The following is a 15,249-nucleotide window of genomic DNA, read 5'->3' as shown; positions in this document are numbered from 1 at the left end:
GTTATACAATCGGAACTGTCTGTGAAATGCTGTACCGTCACAATATTATGCTGAATATCTTTATATAGACAACCAAGCCAATTCAGGACAGTTACTCCCAGATAGGGTGAGTGATTGCCTAATGATTTTTTCACTGGAGGTACCCTATCCTGTAGCCAAGTCTATCCGCTAAACACAACAACAAATCTGAAGCTTAACTTGTAGGAGGATTTTGAGCACTTTAGACAAAGGGACATTTTCCTGCCCATCGGCGCTTGGCAATGGGGACAAGACACATTTGCTGCGCATAGGGACATCTGGCACCCCTCCACTGCTTAGCAGTGCCTTCTTCTAGACTCTACAGGTAGCCCAAATCTTAAGGAATATATTGAATAAACATAGATAAGTACCTTGCAAATTGGTTTAATCATCACTTACCCTACATGCTTTGTTTTGAAGCAAGAGGGACATATCAGAATCTCTCTAGAACACCACCTTTGAACAGAAATGTCGCCCCCCCCCCCCTAGTGATACATGTTATCATTGAGGCTCAGACCACTACTACATCTTCCAGTGCTTATCTCCTCAAATAAAATTTAAAAGAGGCAGAGGTGAAAGACAGCCTCTATAGATTATTCAAATACCAAGCATTGCCTTTGGGATGCGCATCTTTATTCCATAGAAGGGAATAGTTTCTTACCTGTAACTCCATTTCTCCAGCATTGGTATCTTTCATGGATTCACATGCTTAGAATATTCCCCGTCGTCAGGCTGGGAATCCCCGGTACATTATATAGACCCTTTCCCGTAGGAAAACTTTTTCGACGCTTATGCGTCCTATCCACCTCGTTTTGTATCATGCGTGCCCGCGCCGTCAGGACGCCATGATATAAATACAGGACCCGCCCCCGCGCTCCCTCAGATTTCGGCCCCCAAAGTAGTGGGGGAACCGGTTTGCATGTCCAGGGGAGGCAGGCGGGCGCATGTGAATCCATGAAAGATACCAATGCTGGAGAAATGGAGTTACAGGTAAGAAACTATTCCCTTCTCCAGCATTGGATCTTTCATGGATTCACATGCTTAGAATAGATTACATAGCAGTACCATCCCAAAAAGAGGAGGCGTGCATGCAAACCCACATACTTTCTCACAATGCCCGTTCTCTATGGTCGTGTATACATCAGTAATCATTAACATAGAGAATGAACAATATTCAATCATAATTGCAACAGGATCTAACCCCTCAGCCGGGGCTTACCTTATTGGAATAGGTGTCGAAGCACCGCCTGTCCCATCCGGGTATCTTCGGCATGTTGTTGCGACAGGCAGTAATGGCGGGTAAAAGTGTGTGTAGCCGCCCAGGTAGCCGCCATGCAGATGTCCCCCAGAGGGACTCCAGACCACAGCGCCGTCGACGATGCCGCCATTCTAGTTGAATGAGCTCTTGGCCGTCGTAGAAGAGGCTTCCCTGCCTTGGAATGGCAGTACGAAATGGTAGATGACACCCATCTTGACAGTCCTTGCTTCGAAATGGCTTTGCCTTTAGCACCCAAACCATAGGCCACGAACAACTGCCTCGTTTCTCTGAAAGGTTGCGTGCGATGAAGATAAAACTTGAGAGCCCTTTTTACGTCCAATGTGTGTAACGTGCGCTCCGCTCCCGAGCATGGCTCTGGAAAAAACATAGGTAAGACAATAGAGGAGTGTTTATGGAACACTGAAGGAGCTTTCGGTATGAACTGTGGGTTAGTGGCTAGGACCACCTTGTTCTTGAAAAAACGTAAGTATGGTGGGTCTACCATTAGAGCTTGGATCTCTGAAATACGTCGGGCTGAAGTGATGGCCGCCAGGAAGGCCAATTTCCACGACAAAAACTTTAGAGACGATGATGACATTGGTTCAAAAGGAGGTTTCATAAGAGACGCTAACACCAGATTGAGGCTCCACGCCGGAGGAAATTTCTTCGCTGGAGGGAAACTCCGAAACAGGCCTTTAAGGAAGTGCTTAATCAGGCGGTCGCTGAATAATGGTGCGGAATGTCGTTGACGTGTAAACCTGGAAATGGCAGCCAGGTGTACTTTTATCGACGATACCGATAGGCCCTTTTGAGCTAAGAACAGCAAGTATGGAAGGAGCTGTTCCGGCTTAATCGACTGCGGAACCAAACCTGGTTGATCCGCACACCACTGACAGAAACTCCTCCATTTGTACGCGTATGAAGTGTTTGTGGAAGGTGCTCTTGCCGCTTGCAGAATATGCCGACATTCCTCCGGAATCGTTAGCTGACCAAATTCGGCGAAGTCAGGAGCCTGGCCGTCAACTTGAGGCTGTCCTGGTCGTGATGCCAAACAACACCCTCCTGTCGAGACAGAAGGTTGGGAGTCTTCTGGAAACTCATCGGTTCCGCCGCCGCTAGGTGCAGCAGGTCTGAAAACCACACCTGTCTGGCCCAGTACGGGGCCACCAGAATCACCCGACATGGGTACTTGAGGATCCATTGCAACGTCCTCAGGATAAGGGGAAATGGAGGAAATGCATACAGGAATTTGTTCGTCCATGGGAAGGAGAACGCATCCCCCAGTGAGCCCTGCTGAGGCCATCTGCTTGCATACTGCAGGCATTTCCTGTTGTCCCTCGTCGCGAACAGATCGATGGGAGGATGTCCCCACTTCTTGAATACGTGTTGTAGTTGCTGGTCGTTCAGCACCCATTCGTGAACTTCGTTCATTTCTCTGCTGAGGGCATCGGCCTCCACATTTCTCACGCCTGGCAGGTGGAACGCCAAGATTTGCATGTTGTGTTGCAGGGCCCAATGCCAGATTTTTTGTGCCTCCGTCGACAGGGACCTGGAACGTGTCCCTCCTTGTTTCCTCAAGTAAAACATTGTAGTTGTGTTGTCCGTCATGACACGCACCACTGAGTCCCTCAATTGAGGAAGGAAGGATTTAAGAGCCCATCGCACTGCTCTCAGTTCCAGCAGGTTGATATGCAGGGAGGACTCTTGTAACGACCACCGGCCTTGTACCTGTAACGTATCTAGATGAGCTCCCCATCCGCTCAACGATGCATCCGTCACCACCGTCTTCTGGAACTCCGGTTCCACCAGAGGCATTCCTTTCGTTAGATGAGAAGAAACTCTCCACCAACGGAGTGCTTGTACTAGTTGCTCGTCGACGACCAGTCTGTCGGACCAGCGACCTTGGCTCTGCGCCCAACGGTCCGCTAGAAATTCCTGGCAAGGCCTCATAAACAGACGGCAGTTGTTTATCAACGGAATGCAGGATGACATGGTCCCTAGTAGGGACATGTATTTGCGCACCGACACCCTGGTACCGCATTGCCATTCCGACGCCTTGCTTTGTAATTTCTGTATTCTCTCGCTGGATGGTCTTACGAGGCTTGTGTGCGTATGAAACTCCGCTCCTAGAAAGACCAAGGTCCTCGAAGGCTCTACGGAGGATTTGCTGAAGTTTATCACGAAGCCCAGTTTCTGTAAGAGGGACAACGTGGCCCCCAGACTGTTTCGTGTTTGTTCCATGGACGAACCTCTGACCAGCCAGTCGTCTAGATAGGGATAGACATGGTGACCGTCCTTTCTTAAATGGGCCGCGATAGGGGCCAAACACTTGGTGAACGTCATGGGGGAGGACTTGAGACCGAACGGGAGGACCTTGAACTGGAAATGCTTTCGCCCGACGACGAACCTTAAATATCTCCTGTGTCCTGGACGTATTGGGATGTGAAAATAGGCGTCTTGAAGGTCCAGCGACGACAGATAATCCTTGGGTTGCACCGACCTGATAACCTCCTGGAGCTTTAGCATTTTGAATTTTAGGCTCTTTAGCCATTTGTTGAGTACCCTCAGGTCGAGAATGGGCCTCCATTTTCCGTTTGGCTTCTTGACATCAAAGAACCGGGAATAAACCCCTTTTCCTTCCTGTGCCATCGGAACCTTTTCTACCGCCCCTTTTTTTAGCATAAGCTCCACCTCTTGTCGTAGGACTCGAAGGTGGGGCTGGGCCGAAAACACTGGCGGAAGACGTGGAGGCTTGTCTTTGAATTGCAGCGCATGCCCTCTGCGAATCGTGTCCAGAACCCATCGATTTGTGGTGATGCATTTCCATTGGTCGAAATGATGAGAGACTCGGCCCCCCAGGACGTTCCGAAGGCCGTCATTGGTTGCTGGATTGCTTGTCCTTCGTCGACGAGGACCCCGAGCCGCGTCTTCTGGAGGCTTGATAGTCTCTGCCTCTACGTGCCGACTGAGATGCACGTCTGAAACCTTGTGAAGAGTACGAGGGCCTGTTAAATCCACGGTCCCTAGAGGCTCCGAAGCGGGCGTTTCCAGAAGCACCCCTAAAGGGGCGAAAAGAGCGAAAATTTCTACCTGTCTGGAGGGCGCCGAGAGACCTGGCAGTATCCGTGTCCTCCTTCATCCCGTTCAAGGCTTCATCTACCTTTTCTCCAAACAGATGTTCTCCTTCACATGGCATGTCAAGGACTTTGTATTGGACTTCAGGGCGGAAAGTAGTACATTTGAGCCACGCTTGTCGACGAAGTACTACGCCATGATTGATCTGTTTGAAACCAGACTCTGCTAGGTCAACTGCAATATTGATTGCGTGGTTCGAAGCCTCTTCGCCATCTCGTACCAGTAACATGGCTGCTTTTCAGTGTTCTTCTGGCAGATGTTCTAGGATAGGGGCTAGTTTGTGCCACATTTCTCTGTCGTATCGTGATACGATAGCTAAGGAATTGGCTGCCCTTACCGTCGTCGCGCCGACTGAGAGCACCTTTTTTCCAAAGGCGTCCTGCCTCCTGGCCTCGCTTTCTGGTGGTGTTGAACATTTTTGCTGTACTCTGGCCTTCCTAGCCGCTGCCGCCGACACCACGGAGTCTGATAGAGGTTGTGATGTTAGACATTTTGGAGTGGACTCCGGAGCTTTAAACTTTTTCTCGATACGGCCCTTGATAGCCGGCTCCGAGAACGGATGGCGCATCGTCTTGAGGCCTTCTTGCCACACGTGGTCCAGAATTGGGATGGCAAATACCGATTTCCTCCTTTGAACCATATGATCAAAGAGAAAACAGTCTTTCTTTTGCTCCTCAGGAATCAAGCCGAACTCGGAACACGCCTTTCCCATCATTGCGTGGAAAGCTCCCACATCATCCGGAGGAGAAGGTTGTGTCTGGCTCCTCGTAGACTCTACCTCCACATCCGAATTCCATGTTGGGTCTCTCGACGGTGACAGGGAAATGTCCGACCCTGAGTCACCCTGGATAGAATCGGACTCCGATAGCTCACCCTCCTCCTGCGCTCGAGGACGATCCTTCGCAACCTGGGAGGCCGACGGGCTTTTGGTCGTCGAGCGGGCTGTTTGAGCTTGTTCGTCGACGGAAGGTACAGAAAATAGCGACGATGAGGTCCCAGGTTGAGGGATCTGCGTATCCAGACGCTGTAGGAGCTTCTGCAGAGTATTAAGCACATCCAGAGACAAGACCGTCTGGGGGGTCAGCAACGTCGAGGATAGAGGGACCACACCCCCACTCGCTGTTGTCGCCGTCGAAGTGGAAGGCCGTAAGACCAAATCCGACGGCTGTAAAACCATGCCACATTCCCCTTCCGCCGACAACGCCGACAAGGCCGTGTCCGGCTGCAGTAAGACTTCAGGGGGGACCGGGTCGTAGACCTCTGGTTGCCAAGCCATAGACTGAGTCGCCGTCGACGAAGGAATCCCCACCGCTGCAGCCTGAACAGTAATAGGCATCGTCAACGACACCGGTGTCGACGAGCAAGTAGCCGGCGCCGAGACTTTAGACTTCGAAGCCGATTTCGATGCCGATTTCCCGGCTGAAGAATCTCGACTCACGGAAGACCTATGACGGTCCCCTGAGGAGGATTTTGACGTTGCTTGCCTCTCCGTCTTAGATGATGAGGAGGAGGAGGACTTTTTGTGTGATGAGGAAGACCCAGCCTGCTTCCCCGTATGCTTGTCCTCAGGGCGGTTGTCGACCGGCCGTACCTTCTTCGAGGGAGGTTCCGACTTGCTCCTGGAGGCCGTTGAGCCAACTTCTGATGCCGGATAGGCACCCGCTCCATCGTTAAGCCAGTCGACCAACCTTCTTTTCCTGTCTTTAAGGGTTTTTTGGGAAAAACCCTGGCATATCTCGCATGTATCCGCCGTGTGGTGCGGGTGGAGACAGTAGATACAATCCATGTGGGCATCACCTTCATAGACTTTTTTGAGTCCACATGTCGCACAAGGGCGAAATAATGCTTTTCCGGACATAATTCTCCAGAATATAACGTCGCCGAAGCGAAAGAAAAAACAACCTAATTTCTACTAGTAGTAACCACGAGGATCCCACTACTTTGAAAGACGGTTGAAATCTGAGGGAGCGCGGGGACGGGTCCTGTATTTATATCATGGCGTCCTGACGCCGCGGGCACGCATGATACAGAACGAGGTGGATAGGACGCATAAGCGTCGAAAAAGTTTTCCTACGGGAAAGGGTCTATATAATGTACCGGGGATTCCCAGCCTGACGACGGGGAATATTCTAAGCATGTGAATCCATGAAAGATCCAATGCTGGAGAAAGTATTATTTAAGCACATGAAATGCAAAGGGAAACCTTAATAAATATCTATATGAACTAAAACTGTGAAGATGTGCTCAGTTGCTTAAATTGTCCACATCCCGGTTTCACTATTTAACCAAAGTGTGTGATCCTGGGCAGATCATGTAATCAGACTGTGTCTTATCTGCAGCTCTGTAAGTAATTCACTTCAAAGCTTATGTGTTAATATATGATGCTGTTATTTAAAAAAAAAAAATGCCTGATTTGCTCCATATATAACAGTGCAATTTAGGTATTTTGCACCACAAAATTATTTGCCTCTTGGCTTACTTATGACAACTTATTCTAAAGTCACTTGCATGGCGCCTCGAAGTATCAAAGACTGATGATGCTCCTTGCAATGTGCTTTCTGTGAAGTCACTTCTGTTGGTGCAATCCATATTCAAATCAGGAGATGTGCATGTATTTTGGCCCAGAGCGCCTGGACAGAGCTCTAATAGATGAGTTCCCTGCATCTGTAATGAGTCTGCTGTTTTTATTTTCTTTTTGTTGTTTTTGTTGTATTAAAATGCAATATGCCACTAGTAATGTTACAAAAAAGTACATTGGGGACAGGGGTGGTCGGTTTGTGGGCGCGAATGAGAACCTGGAATTGCGTGCACTGCATTTGAGGGGAAAGTAGCAGGAGTTTCACCGTGGCTGTCCCCCCACCCCTTCTTGCAATGCTGGATACTCCCCTGACTGGACAATAAGGAACTCGGGCGTTATGCCGGTGTTATGCAACATTTGGTACCCCATACCGAGTCTCGGAACTCTCCTACTTTGGTCTGCGATCTACGAAGACAGCCGAAGATAGGGGATACCGGATCGGTATGGGATACCAAATATTACAGTACTGGGGCATTACCGACTCAGGTAATGCCCCGGGCCCATAGGTAAGGACCCGAGCGAAGCAAAGTATTTCCAGGTACTTCTGACAGCCAGAGATGAGGGATCCGATGTGTCCTGCCTGGTGGAACTAATGGAAAAGGAGATAATGGCTTCCCCCGACATCTCCTGTGATATGTTGCGTGCCTTAGAAGATGTTTCTGTGGTAGCCCCAGGAGGACATTTTGGTTGCAGAAAGAGAAGTTTTGCTCCATCTCCCCTTCCTTAGATAGAAGCTGTTCTGACAGAAAATGTGGGCACTTGTCAAGGAAGCCTGCAAGAACTCTGACCTTGCCCTTCTCTTTAAATCAAGAACTGGTTAGTCTCAAAAGCCCTACAGATACCAGCCCTACCATCCCACCTGTGTGGCTCAACGAGGGGTCTTCAGGGGCAGGGAAAGAGGTATTCCCGCTGCAGTCAAACCTCGTCAGACCATAAAACAGTCATTCTGGCCATTCCTTCTGCATGACTATCCAGGGATTCGTCAGTCCTGCCTCCAGATGGAACTTCCAGTGAGAGAGTAGCTGTGTGCTTACTGTCAGGTGTGCGGCCAGGAGGTTTCAGATGGCTGGATGTGCATGGTGGTCCGCAAAAGGCTGTCCACAGAGTTCATCTCCTGTCCCAGGGACCCAACGAGGAAGACTGTGCTCCAGCAGGGCATTTCATATCTTCTGGCAAAGAAAGCCATCCAGCCAGTCTGCATGTTGAAGCAGGGTAAGGGAGTTTACTCCATCCTATTCCAGGTCTAAAATCTTTCCGGGATTTATGCCCCATTACCAATCTGCAGGTGTAAATAATTTTGTCACCAAAGGAAAGTTCAGAATTGAGAAATCAGTCCATTATTCCTGTAATGTCTCCAGCGTAATTTCTATCTGCAATGGACTTAGAGAACTCCTATTTTCATGTACCCATAAAGAGGCCAGACCAGCATTTCCTGAGGTTTGCTACCGCTGCGGATGCTTTCTGTTTCAGCTTACTCCCCTGCGGATTAACTTCAGCCTGAGGATCTTTACGAATATTCTGGCCCTGCTAGTGGGGATACTTCATGCTAAGGGAATCCGAGTGAACCTGTACCTGAATGATTGGTTAATCCATGCCCCATCCAGGGAGGAGACCTTGCGCAGCACAGCTATTGTTTGCCAGACCTAACTGGGGTTTGGTTGGAAATTTAACTTGGCCAAGAGTCATCTGGAACCCTGCTCCAGTCTGGAATTCATAGGGGCAGATTAGGACACTCTACAAAGTCGGGTTTCCTTTCCACTTCACAGGGCGATCAAACTCCAGGAGTGTTTGACATGCCTCTTTGCCAGATCATCAGCTCCAGCTCGCACTTGGCGAGGTCTAAGGTCTTGGAATCCGACCTCTTAAGAATATTCTCATTTGATTCACCTGAACAGCTCCATCAGAGAGGATGTCCAACTTCCTGAGGGGGTTCCTACTGAACCCTCACCTCAGGTTTTGATGATGGGCACTAGCAGACAGGGTTGGGGAGCAACTCTAGAGACAGTGACAGAACAGGGAAGGTGGCCACTGTCAGAAGGTTGGGCTTCATCCAATTGTAGGGAACTGACAGTGGTCCACAGGGCCTTACTTCACTTCAGCCATTACATGGAGGTGGAATCAGTCTTAAAAAGTGTTCTGTAGGTTTAGCTGAACTTGCTCTGCCTGGTGCATCCTAAATTAGTGTAAAGAGTTCATGCTTATCGTAGGCTATGTTCCACTGAGCTGAAAAGCAACTGTAATTGAATATTACACCAAAAGCTCTTACTCACCTGGTATAACTGTGTTATTCTGAATGTAGCTACAGGTATATACTGTTCCTTGAATCTGTGTTCCACTATTCAGAAACGTATCCTGGTAACAGGGTTGGTTGATTATGTGATTTCTTTGCCGAGTGTCACTGCATAACTGGCAGAGTCTACTACCCTTGTATTGCAGAAAGTAATCAAAATGTAACTAATGGTTTTTTACTCCCCATGAATATGTGTGGCCTATACTAAATGTGTAGGGTAAGGTCTGACTTCCAAGAATTACTGTTAGGTATTCTGAAGAAGTATTTATGCTTTGGTCTGTGTACCTTCAAGCATTGTGGTGTGTTTTTATAAATGTGTTTATGACTATGACTAGTACTTACCCCCAAGACTTAACTTGGCCTACTTGTATTTATAATAAACCTTTATTTGTTATAATACTTCTGGTTATAAGTGTTTCTATTGCATCCTTGGTGTACTGCAGGTTCAGTGTACTTTCCTACAACCCACTCTCCCTCCTAAAATAAGCCTGGCTGCTCGGTCTACGCTGACATATACTCAGGTGGTACAGCCTTATACTAAGATTGGCGTCTTGCACTGTCTCAGTTGAATGGTTTTACTAACCCCTTAGTAGGACATCAGACAAACTGTCCTAACAGATAGGGTGAGTCTTACGCTCTTCGGCCCTAATTCACAGAGCGTTTTCCAATGGGTTTTTCCATTATAAAACGCTTCTGTGAATTAGGCCCTTTGTTTTTATTTGTAACCTGTCTGGGAAGTGGGATTGCCTCCTAGGTATTGGACTGGAACAGGGAACAGTAGGACTCGGAGTAAAGTAGATACCCAGAAGACATTGCTAGGAGAGGGCTGGAGGGGCTGTAGCCCGGGTCTTTTGGTTGTAGCCCCGGATAGAAGGCGAGGGGCTACAACCAAAAGGCTATCTAGCCCTGAGTCCAGGCAGTCCTGAGCCCCAAATCTTTTCCAGACCTAGCAACACCCCTGATTACCGCTAAGTAGTTAGGGCAATACAAACCGCAGAACATACTCTCTCACCCCCTGTTGCTCCTCTTTCCATGCCACACTTCACTCACCAAATTCTGTGCTCCTGGAACACTCTCCTTGCTGACACATGAGGGGGGTCCTTATTCACCCCGTATCGTAGCCACCCTCTGTCCTCACACACCTTATGGACACCGCTTTTATTCACTGCGTGGCTGCCCTCTCCTCACTCGACTACAAACTACCCTTCACATCCTCACCTGCTATTTATTCAACCTTTCCCCTGCCCCTCCACATACACAATTCTATAGACTCTGTATAGCCCCTGCCATGCACCTGGCTCAACACATGCTGCAGAGATCTCTCATGTTCCATTAGGCTCCTCAAACTCCGCCGAGGCTGTACTCCCTATCCAGGTGGTCCTCATTCCTTGCACACCCTGCTCATCAGCAAGCGCTGTTGTACCCATCACGTCATGCCTGCAACTGACTCACTAATCTCGTGTCCAAGGGCAAGCTTCTCATTCATTCCATGACCTATGTGCAGCACTCTTAACGACAGATCCAGGATTTTACAGTGTTTTGCGACATTTCAAAATCAGAGTTCGAGATGGGTTGGAGGGGAGAACAAACCGATATATTGGGGAGAAGGGTCTGAGGGTGACTATTTTTTTTTTTTACAACTGGTGCATTTTACTGTGTTTTAACAACACCTTGTTCATGAGAATATTGTTTTAAGCAACATTTTTGCCAGCAGTGCTTATTACTCAGGTGTGAATAAACTGCACTTTCTGGCACCATTTTAAGGTCACGCAGCGTCATTCTCTTGGTAGTTGGTTTACTTATTCCCAATCCAACGTGTCCTCATGTATTCCAGATATTCCTATTACAACCGGCCAGAGACACTGAGGCAGCATTAGACGAATAATCACATAATCATCACAGCAGAGATAATTTCCACTTCAGCTTTTCCCCCTCTGTCTGCCAATCAGAGCACCAGCAAATCGATTCCAAACACTGGATAGCACATTGGTGCCTCAGAAAAGCAAGTAGGTACAGGGATGCGTCAGTCACATGCCGTGATCTTGGTATGCGACCCTAGCCCAGAACATCAGGCCTTTCAGAAGCCCCAGTAGTGCTCTGAAAGCCAGGTCAGGTTCCGGTTGAGTGCCTGGCTAGCGTCTGACTCTGTTTTCGAGCAGTCATTAGCTGTCCACAACACTGGCTCTGCCCCAACAGCTCACATGGCAACAAGGACAAAATCTCATGCCTAGCAGGAAGGTGAGGGTGGTGTCTGGCTGACTGATTGTTCCATCCCACAGCCTTGCTCCTCGCCGACTGCCTGGAATCTCCCTTCACTGCATCCGGTAGTAATGTTACCAGAAATCTTGCAAATGATCTGGGTTTGTGTTAACAGCAGCAGATTTCAAAGAAAATGCGTGTGCTTGCCAGGAGTTTATTTCCATGTTGTCTGCTGGTTTCACGCAAACTTTATTGTGTAAACTCATGTGTTATGTAAACCATGAACAATACAGAGCTGCAAGTGTTTGCCACACATTTTGTGTCTGTTTTTGTGTCTCAAAGCCCTGAAAGTACAGTTGCAAAACCCAGAGAAGATTTGTTTTGGATAGTATTACTTTGGAATGTTATACTCGTAGTGTTGTATTCGGGAGGGTAACAATAAACCTTCAGTTGTACTCTTTTTGCTTAACATAAGCATTTATATATTATCCAGGTTGGTTAATTGATTTGTGTACTTTTCATTGCATCAGCTAGACGGATGAAGATGTGTGGTCAAATGTCTAAACACTGGGCTCTTCCATAAAGTGTATGATACTGGGCAAATCATTTTTTCACTGTGCCTTGTCGAACAAAACTGGAATGGGACCGCATGGTACTTGCATAGTGTTATGGAGGCAGCGAGCAAGGACATTTAGAAAGCTGTTGAAAATCCACCTTCTCAGACTAGACGATCCCTCAGATTGCCTCAGCCTTTAACGGACCTTCTGTGAGGGTTACAGCATATACCATTAGACCTCTGAACCTTTAATAACCTTGGGGAGTGCTCCCCCCTGACTTTGTCATATCAAGCTCCTCATGAAGCTGTTTATTGTTGTATCTCTTCTCTTGCACTTGGATGCCAGCCTGGCAGTTTCTTGTGTACTTACACTGACACTGCTCTGAATGCCCAGGAACGTTACATAATATTTATTGTGTTTTTGATTTAAAACAAACCTAAAACAAATAATAATTTGATATTTACAGACTATATTAGCAGATGGAAGACAATAATGTTCTAGGTCTTTATCAATCCTAGAAAGTTCACTGGGGAGAAATGTCTGCACAGGGGTCAGATGAGCTTTTCCGCAACTGCGAAGCAAATTGAGAATGAGATCTGGCATTGTCCTACTTTAAATTGTGGAGTTTGTATTGCTGTAATCCAAGCCTCTGATGTAAAGCTGCATACAGCTTGAAACACGTGTCAGGCTTCTCCTTGCACAAGCAATAAATCTCAATTTCTTGGCGCAGTGAGACTGGGAACATTATTGTCTTCTTTCAACCATTCTTGTGAATGTGTATTGGCAGTGCACCCACACCGCCCAGATACCCGCAGCCTTGATGTTCGATCCTTCTAATCACTTTATAAGCGCTGTGGACTTATGACTTTTTCTGCCATAACTTTGTTTCTATATTAGCAGATGATATCAAATTGGACACCTTGAGGCTGGGTTACGCAGATGACCTGCTACTCCTCGATTACTCTCCCAAAGGCCTTCAAAAAAAATGATGGCCCTGGAAAACTTTGCAAAACTGAATGGTCTTAGTATTAATATTAGTAAAACTAAAATTATACCATTTGTAGATAAAGTTAAATGTTCCAGTTTTAAGAATTACAGGTGGACGATTATGGGCCAAACTACAGAGGTAAGAAAATGCTACAAATATTTAGGTGTAATAATCGACCAAAAGCTTAGTTGGAAGCAACACTGGTTAGACACAAAAATGAAATGTTTAATAATAGCGATGTCTTTAAGTCATTTCATTGGTAAACAAGGTGGTTTCTCGGTTAACACCATTATGTTGTTATATTCTTCAAAAGTGTTATCGTGAATTCTGTATGCTGCAGTAATATGGGGAATAAAATATACCAATGAAATAAATCGGTTTGAAGCAAAACTATTGAAGATTTTATTCAGAATGGCCAAATAATTTTTTTACCACCCTCTCTATGATTTACTGGACGCCAAGGAGTAATTTACACCAATTATACTGATGATACCCAGTGTCTCATTCCTCTTTCGGGTGATTACATTAGGGACATAGGAACTATCAATGCATTTTACACCCTTATTCAGACCTGGATGGCGGACAATGGACTAGCTCTGAAAGATTCTAAAACGGAGCTTGTGATAGTTGGTACGGTTGGTAAGCTGAAAAAGTTAAGTCCCGATTTTCGAGTATTTCAGATAGCGGGCTGTGCCATTGTCACACTTCCCAAAGTTAAGACTCTGGGTGTAGTTCTTGATCAAGAACTTAGCATGAGGGCACACGTGAGAAGCCTTGTGTCCTCCACCTCCTATTAACTGGAACTGCTTGTCCAGTTAAGACCTTTTCTGACCCATAATAACTGCGACACCGTCGCACGGCCATAATTGTGGCCAAACTGGATTATTGCTCTAGCCTTTTGCAAAGGAGATATCGTCCCGTTACAGATTGCACACAACAAAGCAGTCATGGCTGTAGAAGGACTATGTAGAAAAGATCATGTTTCTGAGGCTAGAAGGGCTCTGCATTGGCTTACTATTGCCAGTAGAATTACCTTTCGCCTCTTGTGCATTACACATACGTTCCTCTATGGCAGCAGTCATGGATATTTATCCAGCAGACTCTCCTGGCTGCCTGTACGAAGGGTGCTGAGGTGGAACAATCTGGGCCTCATACAGGTGCCCAGAGCCAATCTTAACGTGGTCATCCACGGGTCCTTTGTTTATGCAGCACCAAGAAGCTGGAATGCTCTTCCTCCAGATCCAAGGACCTGTCCCTCGTGGTCATTTTTAAACATGGATTAAAGACTGTTCTGTGCCACCTATTCTCCTTTTAGTTTTTGCCCCTGCTGATGCCTTGTTAGGTTTATGTCATTTTTGCTGTTTGTCATGTGAGCACTATTATGCTTGCGGGCCTGTTTTCAGCGCTATACAAATTAGTAAAGTAAAGTGACACAACGTGTTGCAAGCCCTGTTGGGGATTGGGGGCGGCGATGGGCAATGGCAGGGAAAGCTGATGAGGAGGGGTGGTGAGGGGAGACGACAGCACCTGTGCCGATCAGTCTCCCGGCAGGGAGCAGAGCCAGTCTCATCGAGGGAACAGCAGAAGAGGAGGAGGCGCCCGATCCGAGCTGCGTGGCCTGGGCATCAGGGTGCCATGACTGCCCATACCACTCTGACCACTCTCTTTAAGGCTCTCAGGCCAGCAGTGAGATTGTCGGATGTCGGGGACCACGGAAGGAACCCTGCTTGTGTGTGGTGCTTGGTGTGAGATACTGCAGGAACCCATGGCGGAGTGTTGGAGGGTCTGTGCACACGTTGGAACCACCGTGGGCCTGGGGATGGAAGAAAAGGTACCATAGCTGGTAGGCTGGGAGCTGTGGAGCTGGTAGCACACTGAAGGAGCAGCAAGGGTGTTGCCCTGTGGAGCCGAGGACTGGTGAGTGGAACCGGCAGGCAGAGCTCATCCTGGAACTGGTGCGAGAGGTGGCCTGCTGGGGAGCGGAGGTGGAGTGAGGCGGTGGTGGTCCGGTCAGGGGCCACCTCAAGCATGCAAGAACTCAGGAGTGTTCCAGAGGGAAGAGGCAGCCAAGCCCCAAGGGGAGTCGGGTTGCAAGATGATGAAGAGACAGCAACAGTGGCTGGAGCATGCATGGGGGCCAAAGCAAACAGCCTAAACAGAAATTGCAACTGGTGAAGGAAGGAAGGAAGGGACCCAGTGTCTGCGGAAGGAATGGTAACCATGGGT

General features: G+C 47.8%; 1 long non-coding RNA gene across 2 annotated transcripts in view; it reads right to left on the bottom strand.

The window, feature by feature from the left end:
- Positions 1-15,249, bottom strand: part of LOC138489406 (uncharacterized) — a 121,074-nt gene that overhangs the window by 298 nt on the left and 105,527 nt on the right. The window lies entirely within an intron of this gene.

Source organism: Ambystoma mexicanum, chromosome 9 (genome assembly GCF_040938575.1).
Source record: "Ambystoma mexicanum isolate Mex_15411 chromosome 9, UKY_AmexF1_1, whole genome shotgun sequence".
In the NCBI taxonomy this organism is placed as follows: domain Eukaryota; kingdom Metazoa; phylum Chordata; class Amphibia; order Caudata; family Ambystomatidae; genus Ambystoma; species Ambystoma mexicanum.
The sequence above is the reverse complement of the archived record's forward strand: the minus strand, read 5'-3'. Positions and strand labels throughout refer to the sequence as shown.